The sequence below is a fragment of the Macrotis lagotis genome, chromosome 3 (genome assembly GCF_037893015.1).
Source record: "Macrotis lagotis isolate mMagLag1 chromosome 3, bilby.v1.9.chrom.fasta, whole genome shotgun sequence".
Classification (NCBI taxonomy): domain Eukaryota; kingdom Metazoa; phylum Chordata; class Mammalia; order Peramelemorphia; family Peramelidae; genus Macrotis; species Macrotis lagotis.
In genome coordinates this window covers 16,809,780-16,827,514 of record NC_133660.1, presented here as the reverse complement: position 1 = coordinate 16,827,514, position 17,735 = coordinate 16,809,780, and positions in this window count along the sequence as shown.

The window sequence follows — 17,735 nt, the reverse complement described above, 5'->3', positions numbered from 1 at the left end:
TACTTAGATTAAGAAGATGACTGTTTAAGTATAGAGATAGGCTGGAGAAAAGAGAAGTTATGGAAAAAGAATCACCACTACTTGGCAACTGATTAGATATGAGTGGTGTGGGAGAGGGAGGAGTTGAGAATGACTAAGAGATTACAAGTTGAGTGCCTGGAAAGTTGGTGGTCCCTTTGACAGAAATTGTAAAGTTGGGATGATGAAGTTTGGTGAGAAATCAGTGAGTTCCATTTTGATAGCTTGATGGTGAATTTGATGAGTTTGAAATATTCACATGTCTTCCAGTCAGATATAGCCAATGGGCAGTTTTTGGATTGGAGCGTAGGAGTTAAGAGTTTGATGGGTAGATTTGTAAAGAATTCTCATGAATTGTTGATGGTGGTGGAGACAAAAAGATTAGTTGTTAAGGGAATGACAGAGAGAGCCACAGAATCTTAGCACTGATTGATACTTTATTTTATTTTCCCAATTACATGTTATGAAAGTTTTTCAACATTTGCATATTTATAAGTTACACATTTTTCTATCTTCCTCTCTTTTCACTCTCCTCTTTTTAGTGGTGAAAAGTTTGTTTAAAGTTTTACATGTACATTTGTGTTTAACATATCCACAGATTAGTCATTTTGTGTATGAGGAATGAGGACTGAGGAAAAAAGAAAGAAAACCATGGGATAGGAAGGAAAAACGTAAGAGAAGTTTTAAAAAAGTGAACATAATATCCACTCATAATCTATAGTATTTTGTATGTTTTTGTTTCTTCCCCATCCCCCTTGGTTATGGATGACTTTGTCCATAATAGGTCTCCCAGGCTTGTTCTAGATCTCTGAAACTATTGAGAGGAGCTGCATCAACTTAACAATATTATTGTTAATGTGTACAATTTTCTTTTGGTTCTACTCCCTTCACTCAATGTCAATATGTGTAATTCTTTCCAAACTTCTCTAAAGTTCAATCATTCATGGTTTCCTATAGAACAATATACCATAACTTGTTCAGTCATTCCCCAATTGATGAGCATCTCCTCATTTTCCAATTCTTTGCCTCCACAAAAAGAACTGCTCTAAATATTATTGAATATGTAGTACTTTTTCCCACTTTTTATGATTTCTTTTGGATACAGACCTAATATTGTTATTGCTAGGTCAAAGGGTATGGTCAGTTTAATTGCTCTTTGGGCATAGTTCCATCTTGTTCTCCAGAATGGGTGGATTAGTTCCACAATTCCACCAACAGAGCAGAATTTTAGCATTGGAAGAGTCTCAGAGACATCCGATCCAATCCGTAGCTGAAAAGGATTCCTTCTCCAACCACATGAGAAGCAGTTATTTATTAGGTTTGCAGTTATTTAGCTAGAGTTTGCTTAAGACCTCTGATGAGGGGAAACCTCAGTCCCCCACTAAAGCAACTTCAAAGTATTTTCTCCTCTCTGCTTTTCCTCAATGCAGAGAAATAGTTCAATTTATCTTAGTATTCTTCACTAAATCCAGATCATTTTGAGGTTGAACATTAGACAAAATTCTTACAGGGCAAAGGATCTCTTCAGTTTCCAAATGCCATTACTTGGTCTTGCTTTCATTTTTCACCCAGGTTTTTTAAAGAAAAAAATTTTAAGAGGGTGAATGAATTTCTTGTACACTCCAGATAACCCACCCATTTCTCTTCTATATCAGAAATTTCTCTTTTTCTATTTAAAATTTCATTCCTAGCTTAATCTTTGCTAGCATTTCAAGTTATCTATACTTTTTTTCTGAACTCTTTAGGATTCTACTCACCAAACTCTAGAATACTTCCTTCTTCTCTATCACAAGTTCTAAAATTGAGTGTCTACTTTTCCCCAACATTCACAATCAGTTTCTTATTTTTTGTTGAGAATTAGGTCTAAAAGAGTAGTTATTTTCAACTTTAAAGGGTGAAATTATTACTAAAGCAAGTCAAGAAATTGATAGTTGCTCTGTATTAGGAGAGAGAAAGAGACAGAGACAAAGAGACAAAGAGACAAAGAGAGAGAGACAGAGAGAGGCAGAAAGACAGAGATTCAGAGAAAGGCCAAGGGACAGAGCCATACAGAGGGGAAAGAGAGAGAGAGTGAGAGAGAGAGAGAGAGAGAGAGAGAGAGAGAGAGAGAGGCAGAACCAAAGACAGAGACAGAGAGAAAAAAAGAGACTGTGTCTGGGTGGTTATTAAAGCCTTCCATCACTTCTCTAATTTCCTGACTAGGTTCTAGGCTTATAATGCTTTCTGAATTCATTTATTTCCCCTGTCTATACATGTAGACTTTAATGTATTCTCATGACAATACTGATCTTTCTGATTCCATTGTTCTTTACCCCAAGTTTCTCTCCAACTCCCTCTAGTTCCTGGGTTTCCTCTAATGAACACATTTTCACAGCACACCATACATTTCCTAATTCCCCTCCCCACCATTTTGTTCCTTTTGAGTGAGGAATAAGAGTTCCATTTCAGTCTTGGATTTTATCCTACTAAGCCTCAATCATAACTGAGAAGTCATCCTTGACTTAGGGTCATTTGGTCCCCTTACTCCTTATCCATACTTGGTGCATTTGTATGTCTGATGGCATGGGTCTTATTTCTGTTTCCTTATTTAGATTTTTGTATCCTGGTACCTTCTGGGTACTTCTACTTTCCTATTTCTTCAATAGTAGCTATTTTCTGTTATCTTGCTTGATCAAGGTGGGCATATAGTTTCCTCCTTTTTTTTCCCTCTCATTATGTGTGCTTCATTCTATGGAAAAGGACACATGTTAATGTTTGATCCAGAAATCTGACTTCTAAAATAACCATGACTTTTACTACTTGTCCTATTGGGTATCCATAGATATCTCCAAGATCTGAAACTTTGGGAGTGCTGAACTCTCAAAGTTCAAGAGCTGGTTGGTTATTCTTCACCAGACTGGAAAGTCAGTTCATCTCTTCTCACGTTCTCTGACCCATGCCAGCTGTTTGTCCAGATTCAGCAGCAATTAAGATGTTGTCACCTGGAATGACCCGATTTGTTTAGATCATCTATCGATGCCTTCCCCATTTTGTCTCAACAATTTCCATTTTCCTATGCTTTTTTGCCTTTCAGACAAATGACAGATCTGAGAATCAGCAGGATTTATGTGGGGTTGATTGAACCTTAGCATGTAATGCTAGAGGGACCTTGATGTCATCTGGTGGAAGGATTATCAAAGACTTAGATTTAGAGGGGACCTTCAAAGCCATCTCCTTCAATCAATTCAGTTTTATAGATAAGGAAATGGAGGCCCAGAAGTGGTTAAATAATGGTTATAGTGTTAAGTGATAGTAATAGTACTAAGGTTCCCCAGGTCACCTTTAGAGTGGTGATACAAAGACTAGTCGATTAAGTAGACTTCTGTAAACTTAATGGGAACTTTTATAACTAAGACAAAGATTAACATTTCTTTAAAGTCTTCACATGAAATTGAACATTCTGACTGTAGCCAATTCCTTTTACGAGTCCCAGGAATGAAAGCCCTCCAGGGCATAGATCTTCTACCAATCCTCAGAATTCCTTCTTTCATTGGCCTCAGTCCTCCTAAGCAGGCCAGGTCTCTTGATACTTCTTGTATTTTGTTTTATCATTGGCCCACACATTCTAATTCACTTTTCTTGTCTTTAGGATGGAATTAATATGGTATGAGAAATGGGCCAGATCTTCAAGACAACATCCTTTTTAAAATAAAGGAAATGGACTTCATATTTTTTAAGCTTCACTGAATCACAGTTGATGGCATCAGTCCTTCTCAGTAAAACTGCAGGGTGCATTCAAAGTGCTTGACATTTCAGCCTCTACCCTTTCTGAAGAGGAGCCTTGTTAGCTGAGAATTTATGACAACTAGCTTTGTAAATAGTTTGAGATTCTGTCTGTCCTGTTTTTGTGGGAGCTGCATTCTGATTGATGAACCAGAGAAAGAGAGATCCTTCATGGCCCTCCAATTAAGTAGGACAGTTTTCTTATTTCACTAATTGTGCTAAAGAATGAAAGAGGCTTGTGACTAATTGCCCTTCTTCTCTTGGGGAGCCATAGAGTGCAGGAACATGACCTTTTTGGTCCAATAGAGTATGGATAACCCCTTTGCCATTGGGTCTTTCCCTTGATTTGTTTCATCTTTCAAGATCTATGACCTTATGATCATATTAATACAGATTGAGAGCACCCATTGGGTAGAAACCTCAGGTCAAAAAGGAAAGTAATTCTAATATGTAGGGATAATGGAAAGAGTAGGATTCAAGAACATTTCTATTTTGCTTTGTATTTATTTTAATAGATTCTTGTAATTGTCTTTAACTCTTCTCAAATGAATGAGCCCAGTGATGCATCTACCTTGTGGTCCCTAGTGAAAATTCCTCTGCTTAAATTACATTTGAGTCAGACATAGTTTTAAGCCTTACTGATTTATTTTATTTTTTGAAAAAAAAATTTTCCTGATGATATGTTAACATAATTTTCAGTGTTTAGTTTTTGAAGATTTTGAGTTCCACATCTTCTCCTTCCTTCCCTTTCCCCTCCCTCCAAAAGACAAGTGATCTAATATAGGTTATAGTTGTACAATCATGTTAAACATATTTCCTTCTTAGTCATGTTGTAAAAGAAGAATCAGAATGAAAGGGAAAAAACCATGAGATAGAAAACAAGAAAAAACCCTAAAAACAAATAAAAATCCCCCCCAAAATATTATGCTTTTGTCTTCATTCAGACTCCAGAATTCTTTCTCTGGTTGTGGAACAACCATTTTCCCATCACAAGTCTTTTGGAATTGTTTTTGGTTCCTGTATTGTTGAGAAGAACTAGTAAGACTTTCATAGATGATCATCACTCAGTGGTACTGCTACTATGTACAATGTTCTAGTTCTGCTCACTTTACTCAACATCAGTTCATGTAAGTCTTTCCAGGTTTTTCAGAAATCTGCCTGATCATTATTTCTTATAAAACAATAATATTCCATTGCATTCATATACCACTCCTTTTTCAGCCATTCTCCAATTAATGGACATCCCCTCAATTTCCAGTTTTTTGCCACAAAAAAGAGCTGCTACAAATATTTTTGGACATGAGTGTCCTTTCTCCTTTTTTAATGATTGCATTGAGATACAGACCTGGTAGTTGTATTGCTGGATCAAAGTATGCACAGTTTTGTAGCCTTTGGGTATGGTTCCAAATTGCTCTCAGAATGATGGGATCAATTCACAACTCTATCAACAGAACACTGGTATTCCAATTTTCCCCCATCCATTCTAACATTTTCTTTTTTCTGTCATGGTAACCAATCTGATAGGAGTGAGGTGGTACCTAAGAGTTATTTTAATATGCATTTCTCTAATCAATAGTGATTTAGAACATTTTCACCTTAATGATTTAAAGAAATTCTGCAGTCAAAAGTCAGAAATGCCCACCAAATATGAAAAAGAAAGTAGGGATTACACTAGTACAGATGTGGGGGTATGTTTCAGGATTGTACTAACTGGTTGAGAGAGCTAACTGACTGAAAGAATGGTCTGAACAGCATTTTCAGTAAAATTTATTCAAGCAATGAATTTGCAGATGAAATAATGTTATATCCACTTTATAGTCAGCAGTAGGGATCCTGTCTAACTGTCTTTGTTGGAGTCCCCTGCAATAAGGGGAGGACCTCTTCTCTGCCAAAGTAATATTCCTCGAACTTTAGTAAAAGTGTAAGCTATAAGCCACTGGAGATACCTCTCTAACAAGGACTTCATAAAAGTGCTTGTGTGTGTATGTGTGTATGCATGTGCCTACAAATGTGAGAAGATCAATCATAGATGGAGCAGGGAATAGATGACAGTCAAAGAACTTCTCATTTACATCTTGTACAAAGTCATTACAATAATAGGATGCTTCAACAAGAGTTCAAATCCAACCTCAGACGCTTACCAACTGTATGATCCTGAGCAAATCTTGACCTCAACAATAGCAGAAATATCTCTAGTGAACATGGCTCCCCACAACCCACTTGGTGGAGGTGGCCTAAGTGGAGCTAGGGATTTGTCCCATCAGGGCTAAGGAGCTCTTACAAGATGGGCAGAATAGTGCTTTATGTTTCTTGGAGAGGCTCTTTCTGCTCTAGATTTTTCCCTCATCTATTCTAGATTGAAGTCTTCTCAAAGTCCAACCACTGTCCCAGGTCATCCATTTGGGGGGAAAATTCCCTATCACCTTTGATCAGTTATATCATGTTTAAGCCCATTCCTTGACTGCCACAATCTACCTCCTGATTCCTCATCCCCAAGTGCCTGGGCAGCCAGCATCATCAATTACTCTGAATGGTTCTGGGAACTGGCACCTCTAACTAGGATTAAACATTCCAGCTTCTACCTAACAGTTCTTACTTTTGAATTCTAGTTTCAGGAAGCCAGCCTAGAATCCTCCTTTTATCCTCTTATCCTTGGTACCCTCATTTCTGAGGTGGATAGTGAATTCTATTTTAGACATATTGAGATTGTCTACTGGTCATCTCTTGTGAGATGTGTAAAAGGCATCTTGGAGATCAGCAGAGTGATTGGGGAGGATAGGTAGGCTTGAAAATTATCAAAATAGAGATGATCATTAAATCCAGATATAGATTAGATATAGATATATGTATTGAGGGAGGAGTTAAGAGGATAAATAGTAGAGCCTTGAGGGACAGCTATGTTTTGGAAATGTGACCTGAAGAAGGATCCAGAAAATGAGACAGAAAAGGAACCATTAGAGAGGTAGGAGGAGAACCAGCAGAGAGGAAAACCTAGAGAGTAGAGACTATCCAGGAGAAGAGTGAGTTCAAAGGCAACACAGAGGTCAAGGCCAATGAAGACTGACAAGAAGCCTTTGGATTAGACAATCAAAAGATCAAAAGGACTTGAGAGAGAGCAGTTTCAATGGAATGATAAAGTCAGAAACCAGATTGTAAGGGGTTAAGAACAGAGTCAGAAGAAAAAGTGGAAACAGCTATTGTTCATAGTCTCTTTGATGAATTTAGTTTTAAAGGGCAGAAGAAATATAGGACAATAGTGGGGATGGAATGATCTCATGAGAGATTTTTCAGGATGAGGGAGACATAGACATGTCTGGAGACATGTCTGGGAGGGGAGCAGGAGACAAAGAAAGATTGAAAATAAAAGAAAGAATGGGGATGACAGTGGGGGCAACCAGTTGGAGTTGAAGGAATGGAATGGGAGGATTATTGGAGCTACAGAAGGCAGAAAAAAATGCCCCAAGCAAAAGGGAGCTGTTCAGCAGTGAATTCTCCTTTGGCAGCACTGAAGCAAAGACTAAGCGATTAATTGTTGAGATGTATCAGCAAGGATTTTCACTCAACTGAGAGGTAGGGATAATTTTCTCTGAGGATTCTTGGAAAGAATAACTGACTTTCAGAGTTGGAAGGTATGTAACAACCCATCTAACCTCAAGGTAGTTTCCTCTATAAAATCGCATCTTATAGCCACAGCAGTTGAGCAGAACCCACATTTCTCTCTCCACTCCTGCCCCCTCTCCCTCCAGGGAAACCCATTTCAGTTGTCATTGCCAGGACATATTCTTTAAGCTAGACATAAGACTTGCCTTTTCATAGCTACTGCCTCTCTCTTCCTGGCCCCTCCCCTCCAACTGCTGTTCCTAGGTCTGCTGTCTGCAGGCAAGTAGGACAAGGTTTGAGCCCCTTTCATATGGTAGACTTTAAAAGATTTTATGTGCCCCTGAATGATCTCTTTTCTGTACCAAGCAGGCATCTTCTCTCCACATACAATCTAGTGACAGACCTTTTGACCAAGGTCAAATGGATGTTGAACATGTCACTCATCTCCCAATGTCATGTCTTTTCCTTGACTGCTCTATTCATCTTCAGTGATCTCTCTTTTCATCTCTACCTTCTGACTTCTTTGACCTTTTTTTTTTTTGCATCTCAGCTTCTGCAAAGTTTCTTCCTCAGTTCTCCCCACAGCTAGTGCATTCCCTCTGAACTTAGCCCAATTTACACTGTATAAGGGCTGAATGTTGTCTCCCAATTAGGTGATGGGTTCCCTGAGAGTGTGGATATCTTTCTTTTAACTTTACATAATACCTGACACACAATGGATGCTTAATAAATGTAAGTTGATTTAGGTTTGTAAGATGCAGTTTCTAGTCTTAAAACTGATATCTTCAGGGTTCAAAGATAATGAACAAAGAGCAACTTTGTTAAGGAAAAAGCATGAGCCAGTCTCAGGTATGTGCATCAGAGAGAAATGGTTATTTGGAAAGGGACAAGGCACCACAGAGTTGCTGTTGTTCCTCTCTTTTTTTTTTTTTTTAACAGGATCATTGACATCCTATAGCACAGGATGTGTTATCTTGACTTGCATGTGAATTGGACTTACTGAGGCAGAATTACACAAATTTATCAGCTTTACTCTCTTTTCCAGAGTCATTAAAGATCAAGATGCCATGAATGACCTTGTGTCTTCGATGTCTGACAAAATTCCATATGTTCCACAGTGCCTGCTTCAGCCACTTTCATGACTGTTGGAACAAATTATTCTCATCTGCCCATTCCCTACGAAAGTCTTCACATGCTTGGGGTAGACATCCCCCTGCCCTCCCCCAACTCACTACAGGGTTGAAGCCTGTCAGTTATCCTCAACCTGATTTATCTGAGGAGAGAATTTTACTGGGGTATGACCACTGCCCATGCTACAGCTTCATGGAGCCACAGGTGAGAAGTGAGACAGGTGGACATCAAAAGTGGATGAGCAGTCCTGAAAAGGGCTCACTAACCCTTCCTCCAGAGGTGCTAATCCTCCCAGAATACCTCATATCCTCCACCACAGAGTTAGCCTGAGACTGAAATGCAGTGCATGTCCCATTCACCTTGATAAAGCACCCATTAATGAAATGGAAGCTATCTGCCTGCTTCCAAATTCTGTTTGATTTCTCTTCTATTTTGGATCCCATTTGACTAGAAACAGATTACTTTTATTCTATTGAGTTTTCTTTAGTTGATTAATTAAAACAAGAAAAAAACCCCACAAGTAATTACTCACAGTGGTGTGTACAGTCACAGGTCCTGGAAGCTTGGGAGGCTGACAGAATATCTCCCAACAAAAGTTTCTCTTAATCTCTTGATGACTTGGGCTTTTTCCCCAATTACTTTCTTGGCAAGATAAATATGTTTTTGCTTTCTCTTTTTTTGCATGCATGCAAAATTTGATGTATTTAATTATCTCTGAAGCTACAATATATCAATAATACTTTAATTAAGAACTTCTTTCGTTATCTCTTTCACAATCTGTTGACAAAGTGATTGTAGCTGTTTGAGTGATAATGTTTCTGCTCTATAAAATTCACTTTTTTTTTTTTTTTTTTTTTTACTATTCCTTGATGAGCACTTAGGTGGCACAGTGGAGAGAGTACCAGACTTGGAGTCTGGAAGACACACTAATTTTTCTGAGTTCAAATCTGACCTCTGACATTGACTGTGTGATCTAGGGAAGTTCCTTAATTTCCTCATCTGTAAAATGAACTGGAGAAGGAAATGGCATACCACTCCAATATCTTTGCCTAACATGACCAAAGCAGTTGAAAACAACACGGCACATACTCCAGCTAAGTTCCTCACAAAGTCTTGGAGTTTTTGGCTTTTTTGTACTACCACACTATAAGGATAGGGATAGGAACTTGACCTAGGATTTCGGGAACTCTCAGGTGGTGAAACTTCTACCCCTGCAAGTTTTAGCACCTATTATTGTAGTCTCATAAAGTTGTATGGAACACTGAGTTTCCAGTATGTCTTAAAGATTGGTTTTGAACCCAAATCTTCTTGTCCTTGAGGCCAACTCTCCATCTTATTATATTACACTGTTTCCTGAATTGTAGGAAAATTGATCACTTATCTAATGGCATAATCTAAGCCATAGACATTTTTCACCCACTAGGTTTTTCTTGTGTGGGTAATGAGACTAGAATCTTTTGAGTGCTTGTAGATCTTTTCCAAGGTTTTACAATATTCCAGAACTTAATGCTCTCAGCACAATTCATCCTCTGATAGAAAAATCTGGAAGATCTCACAATCCATAAGAAATCTTTTTCTATTGGACCCAATATTGGATCTTTTTTCATCATCATAGTGAACACTTCTAGCAAATAGCCTCTTTTTGACTAAACAGTCATTTAACAAAGTTATTTATGCAGTCATCTCTGTCAAAGAATCTTGAATTTGGTGTGGATAGAATAAAAGGGGTTGTTAGGTGGTCTTTTACATAATTTTTTCTTTTCATAATCAACAAGTGATGACCCTACATACTTCAGAGAAATGTGACCCATTTTAGAACATAGTTCAACAAAGGCTGAACTTTTCTACTGTTAGCATTTATTAATGTGCTAGGAACAATGCTAACTGCACAAATAAATGCAGAAAAAAGACAGTCCCTATCCTCAGAAAGCTTATAGTCTGTGGTGGAGGGGGGATGATAACACATAAGAAGGGAGTTAAAAAGAAAGGGAGAAGTCTCAGGTAGAGGCATGATAGAGGAATTCCTGTGGAGATAGTTGATAGTTCAGCCTGGAAAGGCTAAGGTTCACTTGAAGACATCCCAGTGGCTTTTTCTCTATAATTTGTCTGTCAGAAGTCACATCTAAGAGAGATTATAAGGAAACAAAACAGAGGGGAGGGCCCTGAATTAAACAGGGGTGGTCCTTAAACTAGAAATTAAAATTAAATTAATTAAAAATTAATCAGGAAATGGCTGACTTTAGTATTCTCCTAGCAACAAAGACTTAGTTAAACAAAGCAAACTTCTAACAAAACACTTCTACAAATCTAGTTATATCAAGCAAGTCATAAAAAATGATCATCTTAGAAGAACTGAAAATGAAGGTGTGATCAGGTCATAGCATGGAAGAAGGAAGACGAAAAGAACAATCATTTCTTAATTGCCCATGTGCTAAATGCTTTCCAAATGTTAATTCATCTGATCCTCACAATAAGCCTGAGAGGTAAGTGCTATCATTACCCCCATTTTACAGTTGGGTAAAAAGAAAAATTAAAGTGACTTCTCAGAGTCACACAGCTTTGTTAGTATTTGAAGCTCAATTTAAACTTAGGTCTTCCTGAATCCTGTTCCAGTGCCCTCTCCACTGCTTCATTATCTGCCCCTTACTACTATATTGATTGATTGATGAATGATACTTGGTCCTTTGTTTTTCAAAGAAGACCATGACATCAGGTAGGTGATGTCATGATATGAAAGCGAATGGATCTAAATGAAGGTGTGCTGTGCCAAGTTATCAGTTTCACATTCTCCTCCACAGCCATCTGTGTCCAGCGATCAGATATGGATGATGATGATGATGTTTGACCTTCATTCTTGGAGAAAACCAAGACATCAGGAAGGTGATTCCATAAAAAGTACATGAATTGGATTTGAGTGAGGGAATTCTATGCTGTCACCAGCCTCACTTTGTCCTCCAGAATCATCTGATTCAATGGCCAGATATGAATCAGGATAACTAGAGAGGGTCCTGGATGTGGGGCAATCAAGGTTAAGTGATTTGCCCAAGGTCACACAGCTGATAATTGCTAAGTATCTGAGACTCCCTTCCCCCTGACTCCAAGGCCAAAGCTCTATCCACTGCACTACTTAGCTTCAGGATGACTGGAAATGACCCTGGATGAAGTTGGGACCTTGACCTTTTAAAGCTAAATCTTTGCCATATCACGGTTTGCTGATGCAATGCCCATTGAGTGATTAAAGTTAGGTAAGAGAGAGATGAGGCAAAGAATCACTTTCAAAAATAAATTAAACTGGGCAGCTAGATGACACAGTGGATAAAGCACTGGCCCTGGAGTCAGGAGAACCTGGGTTCAAATCTGGTCTCAGACAATAATTACCTAGCTATGTGGCCTTGGGCAAGCCACTTAACCCTATCTGCCTTGCAAAAACCTAAAAAAATTAAACCAACAGGATGAGTCTTAGAGTTTCTGGCCAAATAGAAACAATTGCTTTTTACATTCATTTTGAAATAATTAGGGTCCAAGCAATGACCAAGTGGACCTGTCCCATTAAGGAGAGCCAGAGAGATTTGGGGGTATAAAGAAGAAAGTAAGAATCAATGAAAGAAGAGAAGAAAGCAACTGTTAGTCCAACTTGCCATCAATTGGGCCATTCTTATTACTCACAGGGTTTTATGTTTGTCCTTTATTCTAGAAGAAGACCATGACAGCAGGGAGGTGATGCCATGACATGCAAGTGGATTAATTCTTCAAGGGATCAATGAGATAGAGGTAAGAAGAGATGGGGAATATCATTCATTGTTAGGTGATAGGATGCTTGTCAAGAAAATTCCCCTGATATGTTAATCAAATAAAATGAAATAGTCCCAAATTCTCAGAATGAAAATCATGACTCAGTGATCTAGCTTTCTGAAATTAATCCCATAGTCTAAAGGGAGAACAGGAGCAATGGACTATGCATTTAATGACAATAAACTCTTTCCATTCTGTATGAAGTTTCCATCTACCTTATGAGGGAGTGATAGTAGGTTAGATTGGACTTATTTTACAGATGAGGAAACTGAGCCTAGGAGAGATAACAGGATTTGCTAAGGGCCACACACCTATTAGATGACAAGAATGAAACTTGAGTGCTCTCTCTAGCCCATCCTGCCCCCTTTCTCATGCGAGCTGGTATGACTTCATCCTATAACCCAGAAGCCAGCAATCTAGGGATGACTTCATCCTATATCCCACAATCCAGAAATTCAGTCTAAGAATGACTTCTTTTCCAATAGGTCTGCTCAATGCAAAGATATCTCAAGACCTTTTCTAGTCTTCTGGATTATTGTGGTAGCAAAACAATTTGAAAAATTGAGTCAAACAGAGACTATTTCCTCATCTAGAACAGAGATGATAAACATGCAGCCTGTGGGAAACATAACCAACAACACTCAATGTATGGGGCCCAAATCAGATTCCAAAGTAATGGGGGTATGTTTTACTAAATAAAAATATGATAAAATATGGATATTAAAATTTAAAAATGAAGTCACTTTGCAGTTGCAGGGTTGGATTAATGATCTTTATTTTGACTAGAATTGGATACCCCTGATATCAACTATCTCTAAAAGAACCATCTTTCTGCTGACCACAATGGGCACCTGTGACTTTGGAGAATCCAGGGAACAAGAAGTTGGTGGTTGGGGACTCAATAATAAAACAGAATCTGATTTTCATGGAGATGATAAAGGATAGTAGGATAAGTTATTTTGCTATTATATTAATAACCAGTTATTAATTTGGGATCTAGGCTTTACTCCTTTATTTCATCATTTGAAAGCAAAGTCATTCTCTATAAAACATCAGCCTCTGAAAGAGATGAATGACTGGTGAGATTGTGCTAGCCCTTAAAGAAACATGTTCTTCAAACTTGGGCAGGACCCCACCCCACTAGAAGATCTTACTTCTGTTTGGAGCATTAAACAGAATCCAGCCTAGGCTAATTCTTACCCTAGGAAAAAGAGTCCCTGTTTTTGTACCCCCTCCATTAGAGTTTGGACGACCCAATTCATGGAGGAGAAAACCAACCAGAGTGGTCTAGAGAGAGATAGATTCCCCTGTCCAGAGTGCTGGAGTGACTGAGTCATGTTCTCAGCAGGAGAAGATTTCTAGCCCTTTTCTTCATTGAATGTTCACCAATCAGGTTTGAGTTTTATCTGTCAGAGGTTTTTCCTTTCCAGGGTCTCCATGTTGTTATCTTTGGTTATTTAGAGAAGCCACTGACCAGTAATTTATTATTAGACCACTTAATTAACAGTATCTCAGCCAACTCTTTCACCTTACAAAAGAGTAAACTAAAGTAGGTGGGTATAATGTAGTAAAGAGACCTAGATTTGGGACTTGAATAGGAATTCTATCACTTATGACTCAAATGACCTTGCAAAGACATTTAACTTCCATGGACTTTAGATTCCCTGAATGATGTGAACCAAAGTATCTCTAAGATTTATTCCAGATTCTGGAAAAATCCCTTTCTCTCTATTGCCCTCAGTGTCCTCAAATGTAAAATGTAGCTAATATGAATTCCTATCTAATCTTTGTAAGAAGCACTTATCACAGTGTCTTGCACATAATACAGTGTCTTGCACATAATACAGGGTCTGACCACAATGGATGAACTCTTTCTTTCCCTCAATGAATGACTTGTCCACAGTTGCACAGCTTGTCAATGACTGCATCTAGACTACTCAAACCCAGACCTTCAGATTCCATATTCAGAGTTGTGTGCCCTAAACTGGATCTGCTCATCCTGTCATTGAAGGTACATCAGGAAACAGAAAGGAAACATCTTGAAGGATCCTCTATCACAGAATATGAATTTAGCCCATACACCAATGCTATATCCACTATATCTGATAAATTACTGACAAGTCTGTGTTGGTGACCTTCAAGGTAGAAGAATTCATTCTCTCTCTAGGAGGCCCATCCTCTTTTGGTCAACTCACAGTATTTCCTGACATACTGAATAACCTGACAAGAATTTTTAGGGAATTAAACAAATAAATGCATCTAATATGAAGGTGGTTCAATTCTCTTTTACTCCATTTCAAACCTTGACCATCTCCTGTTCTCAGAACATGCTCTTGCATGTTGAAATATGGATTCTCCTTGATTCTATGAATCAATGAAACATTCAGAGAAAGGTTTCCTGAAATACCTCTGTTTACAATGAAGAATAACATCTGTCTCTACTTGTCTTGTCACTGGTGAATAGTTTGCAGGTTTCTGAAGAGGGAAACTTCCTATAAATCCTTGGGAGGCTGCAGGTGCCCACCTTACTGGTGAAGCTAGGTGTGCTCCAGGCTAGCTCCCTTAACTTTGTCATGTCTTGAGGTTATGAAGAAGCACTATCTTATCTTATTTCATACCAAATCTGAGGATCCAGTGTGCTTTGGTGCCCAGAGAGATTCTGTTAATTATTCTGTTAATAAATCCAAAGGTTATAATCTATGTATTGATCCCAGTAAGAAAAAGAAAATGTTCCTCATGTTTTTGAATGATTTGTATAAGAATTATTTAAAAACTCTGAAAGCACAATCCATCAAAAATTATTGGACTTTCTTATTGCTGTGGCCAAGTCAATAGAGGAACCCAGATGAAATCTGATGTGTTCTAGAATCCTGCATTTTCTTGTTTGCTAAGAGCTCTTTGCTCCTGGGCCACTAGATGGCACCATAGTGCACAGAATTCCAGGCCTGGAGTCAGGAAGACTCATCTGAGTTCAATTCTGACCTCAGACACTTACCAGCTGTGTGATTCTACGCAAGTCACTTAACCCTATTTGTTCCAGTTGTCTCTCCAATCAGAAGTAGGCACACATTCAAGGGGTATGGGGTATTGGGGAGATAGGAGTTTCAGAGTTAGTTTCATCTTGCAGAATCATGAGTTTCTAGAGATCATGGAGTGGAAAATAAATGGATATTGTTGGAAAATTGAATGGGCAGATCTGGGCAGGGGAAGTTCACCCTGGGATGGTGGATGACATAAACTTATTAAATGCCTTATTCCATATACTAAGACCTGAACAAAGCCCTGAGATTGCAAATAGAAAAGTCAATCTGTGCCTGTTCTTAGGGAGTCCTATTCTAATGGAAACCAAACAGCTCATTTAGAAGCTTGCAGATGGAAAAGTCCCAAAGTCCTTAGAATGCATAGGTGAAGCAGAGGGCCAGGTCTCTTCCCTAACATCATTTCCACTGAAAAAAATCACATCTATTTTTGATATTAACCATTCAGCAGCACCAAGGACCCTGATGGCCTGATTCATTTACAATTCAATGAAGAACTATTTGTCCTTCATAATAGTAGTGAATATTTATAAAGGACCTACTATGTGCTAAGTTCTGTTCTAAGTGTTTACGAATGAACCCTAGAAATAAGTAATATTATCACCCCCCCCATTTTGCAGTTGAGGAAACTGAGGAAAATAATAAGTGACTTGCTCAGGATCACACAGGTAGTAATTGAATCTGGGTTTGAAGTTGGGTCTTCCTGATTCCAGGCCCAGAACTTATCCACTGCACCTAGTTCAAAGTCTTCCAAACTAAAAATTCTTCATTTCATAGCCTCTATTTTGTTCTCTACCTTCTTTTAGTGGAATTTTTTATGATATTGTTTTCCAGGCATTTGGTCTTAGTGTCCTGTAACGTGTGTAATGTGAAGTTCCCCAGATACCTAGGTGAAAGCACAAACCAAAATACGGCACTAACAATTCCCTTAAGTATACCTGGGTACTTCATGATAGGAGAGGTTATGCCACAAAATCTACCAGTGATTTCACACAGGTTGAAAGAAGCAGATGGATTATTTGACCCCTAATCTTCTATTCCCATTTCCCTCTCCCATCTCCAAATCTTCCATTTCCATTCTAAGGTTTTACTCAATACCCTGAGGGAAATGCTACAGATGACTTAAAAATTAAAAATGGAATTCACAAACACGAACATTTCCATATAAAAGAGATTTGGATATGAATCTCTATTATAGGAAGTTCTACTCTGGATTTCTATTTTATTATTTTTGCTAACATGATTAAATTTAAAGTTTCCCAATTATTTACACATTTTCCCTCATTTGCATTTCTCCTCATGAACATCAAGGTCATTAATTATAATTGTGTGTTGATTTGATTTGAAGGGTCCCATTAATTTCTTCATAAAGTTACCCTACCATTTTGTCCTCAGAAAATGATGTTGGCATATCAGAGGTACCATTTTCATGGTGATCTTTTTGCTTCTCAATCGAATGGAATTTTGTAATGACTAAGTGTTCCAAGAAATAATATTTCTGCAAAATTTGGGCTGTGGAAGAATTGAAAACAATATATAGCAGAATCCTTTCTTTGATTAGCAAATAATCAAAAATACTTATATCTAAGTATCCTAAAACCATTCAAAATAACATTCATTAAATTCTGATAAGGTCCAGAAAGTGGGCATTATGACAACATCACAAGTCTTAGGCTGGAAGAGACTACGGAGATCATTTTATGCGATTCTCCTCATTTGACCAAGGAATACAACTGCAGGGGTAGCTAGGTGGTACAGTGGATAGAGCACCAGCCCTGGAATCAGGAGGACCTGAGTTCAAATATGTCCTCAGATACTTAATAATTACCTAGCTGTCTGGTCTTGGGCAAGCCGCTTAACCCCATTGCCTTACAAAAACCTAAAAAAAAAAAAAAAGGAATACAACTGCAGCCCAAAGAGGGGAAGAGAATTGCTCAAGATCACATGCCTAATAAAGAACAGAATTAGGACCCTCACTCACACTGAAATTGAGTTCAGTGTTCTTTTTCACAAGCTGGTATCTGTTTTTAACAGATGAGGAAACCAAGTCAGAAAGTTGCTGGTGAACCAAAATAGGCTATGACATTGTGGCTTTGTATATATTCTAGTTTTTATATGTTAGCAGAATATACAAGCTTTGCAAAGAAGCATAGCACACCTGCTAAAAAGTCTGTATTTAGCTCCTTAGAAAAGCTTTAGAAGCCTAAAATTATCCTCTAGCAAGACCAGTGGCACTTTTAAAAAACTCCTTGCCTACATGACTATTCCCCAAGTGGATGGCATTTCTTTCAGAACGATTCAGTATTGTAACTGGCAGGCTCTGCATTACAAGTTTCAGTCATGTGGGATATTTAAATGGACACAGCTATGACAGGCTCATAATTGTGGATTATA